Here is a 3,230-nt window from a genome sequence, read left to right as displayed (position 1 = left end):
ACATCATCCATTCACATCTTTCATTCATTACACGTGCTGAATCCGTCTCACAGATTCAAACATATCATTTTCTGCATTTCATTCCTTGAATCCATCTTGCGGATTCAAACATTGCATTTTACACCTTTCATTCTTTGAATCCGTCTCGCGGATTCAAACATTTCATTTATACCCTGTTGATCCGTACTTTCTTACGGATTCAACATTCTTCATTTTTATCACTCATACTTTTCATTCCTACATAGTACTCTCAATTTCCCGAGAGCCTTACTACCCACTTCACCCGCACGCCCACCTGCTACCCAATTCTAACGGACACACCTGCGATAATTACCACGGTCTCACGAATGTCATATGCTTCTTGCGTACTGGCCAGGTGCGCAATTCACATACTAATTCCGTGCCATCAGGTAATCATCGCCTTATGTCCGCATTAGTGGGTCTCAGTTCGTGCTACATTTTTTTTTTTACAATTTTACCAAGACAATATCGTTGTCTTCCGTTTAGTACTTACCCTCCCAAGGAGACTTCTTCCTTTTTCTTTTAACAACGGTACCCATACATATCAACATTGTGTACCTGGGGTCCGTCTGTCCATTCGCATCCTTGACTGCCTTAGCATCCACCTTAGACTGCATTCACGGATCATCCTCTCCAAACTCTTAAGCTTACCTTGCACATAGCAAACCGTTAGCTTCTTCATATGAATACATACATATACGTTTTCATACCATTTCTACCTTTAGATCTTGATCGAGTCATGGATTGTACAGGTTCCTTATCACAAGAGCACATAGGTTTGAGTTCAAGTACCTACCTTCTCGTACTTGATTCCCTCAAACCAGGGCTCTGATACCAACTTGTAAGACCCTAATACGTATTTGACTAAAAGTCGCAGCGGAAGTTCAAGCCATAAACTTTCTTTCATTATAAACACCTTAACTTATTTAAAAATTAACTTTAACATAACTCTTTCACATAAATCCATCAATCGACTTATTTACTAAGTAGAAACATAGCTTATGTTTACTACATTATATACATCAACGTTCACGTACAATCTCACTAGTGACTCGATCCTCGATCTCTGTTCCTTGATGATCCTCATGACTCGTACTACCTGCGCTCACCACATTAAATTCATAACATTAGTACGCATTATAAACATACAAGATTTATTCACGTTTACTTTTTGTTCCGTTAATTCTTTACATCCCAGCTTTCCATCTGATCGTACATTCCGTGGTGAGACTTTCTCATTGTACCTGCGTTACACTTCGTTCACAAGGCACACTATTATTATCGTCAATACTCAATTTCATTGAATACATGCGTATATACTTTCATACATACTTACATATGTGCATCCGTTCACACATAACTACTTACAAACCTACGTACCTACATTCATACGTACGTTCCTACATACGTGCATACCTACATACATACATGCATACATGTCTACATACATACCTATTACATGCCTTCTCACAACCCTACATACGTGCACACACTTTCGTACATACTCACTTGGATATATATATACACATACACATACTACCTACATACACACCTACATACATACATACATACATATATTCATTCATACATACCACTTATATTCACACATACATACATACATACCTTCATACGTATCTACTTAAGGAAATTCTTAACTTAGAATCCCACATTTAGGTACCATATTACTACATATTCTTTAGGATCCCACATTTGGTACCATATTACTACATATTCTTTAGGATCCCACCTTTGGGTACCATATTACTACATATTCTTTAGGATCCCACCTTTGGGTACCATATTACTACATATTCTTTAGGATCCCACCTTTGGGTACCATATTACTACATATTCTTTAGGATCCCACCTTTGGGTACCATATTACTACATATTCTTTAGGATCCCACCTTTGGGTACCATATTACTACATATTCTTTAGGATCCCACCTTTGGGTACCATATTACTACATATTCTTTAGGATCCCACCTTTGGGTACCATATTACTACATATTCTTTAGGATCCCACCTTTGGGTACCATATTACTACATATTCTTTAGGATCCCACCTTTGGGTACCATATTACTACATATTCTTTAGGATCCCACCTTTGGGTACCATATTACTACATATTCTTTAGGATCCCACCTTTGGGTACCATATTACTACATATTCTTTAGGATCCCACCTTTGGGTACCATATTACTACATATTCTTTAGGATCCCACCTTTGGGCCCCCTACCCGTCGGCGACGCCCTCTAGTTTTTTGCAGTTTTCTGCAGGTTCGTTTCGTCGTCCGTACGCACTAAAACGCACGTAACTTTTGAACCGTTTACCCGTTTGACCTCCCGTTTCTTCCTACATGCTTGTAAATTCACATTCTATCATATGAACTTAAAATCTTACCTCCGGATTACAGAAATCCTTAACTTACATACATTCGACTTAACTATTTTCTAACTATTTGACCCGTTAAGGGTATTCGCGCATTAATTGGTCTATGACTGACCAAACCATCATCCCCACTTCCATACTTGTCCAAAACATTACTCTAATCGAATAACTTGCTTCTAAACCACTTTTAAGTTCGTTTACCCCAAAACACCCATCATGGGCATTTTGGTCAACCTTAAACCCATCATTTACGACGAAAGACTTTAACACATATTTGACCTCAAACATCATATTTAATTCATTACAACACTTTATTACTTACTTGTACTACGAAGTGATTACGGAAATCACTTACCTTGTGCATCCGTGTTCATAACCGCTTCCTTGCCTCATCTTGACCCGTTGGCCTTCCATGCTTGGTCCATGCTAGTGTGGTTCCTATTCTTTCATGCCGTCATGCCATAATAATGTTAGTATTTATACTTATTCATATTAACATACATTTTTCCAACTCTTATCTACATTGACTTCCACTAACACGCATACGACATGATTTGTCAACCACTTAGATCATATTAATGACATCATATTAATTTCATACATAATGTCGTATAACACATACAACTATATGATCGCCTAGTCGCTTACACAATATACACATACTTATGCTTTCTTAACTCTACATTCGACAACCGCATTGTTCGACATTCGCACAATCAAATTATCATCTTACATATGTACACGACATAATTCCAACATTATCACTTATCAATAAACTACGCATCACATATTCGTACACATTTGCTCTCAATCAC

The sequence above is a fragment of the Helianthus annuus genome, chromosome 10 (assembly GCF_002127325.2).
Source record: "Helianthus annuus cultivar XRQ/B chromosome 10, HanXRQr2.0-SUNRISE, whole genome shotgun sequence".
In the NCBI taxonomy this organism is placed as follows: domain Eukaryota; kingdom Viridiplantae; phylum Streptophyta; class Magnoliopsida; order Asterales; family Asteraceae; genus Helianthus; species Helianthus annuus.
This window is presented reverse-complemented; position numbering follows the sequence as displayed.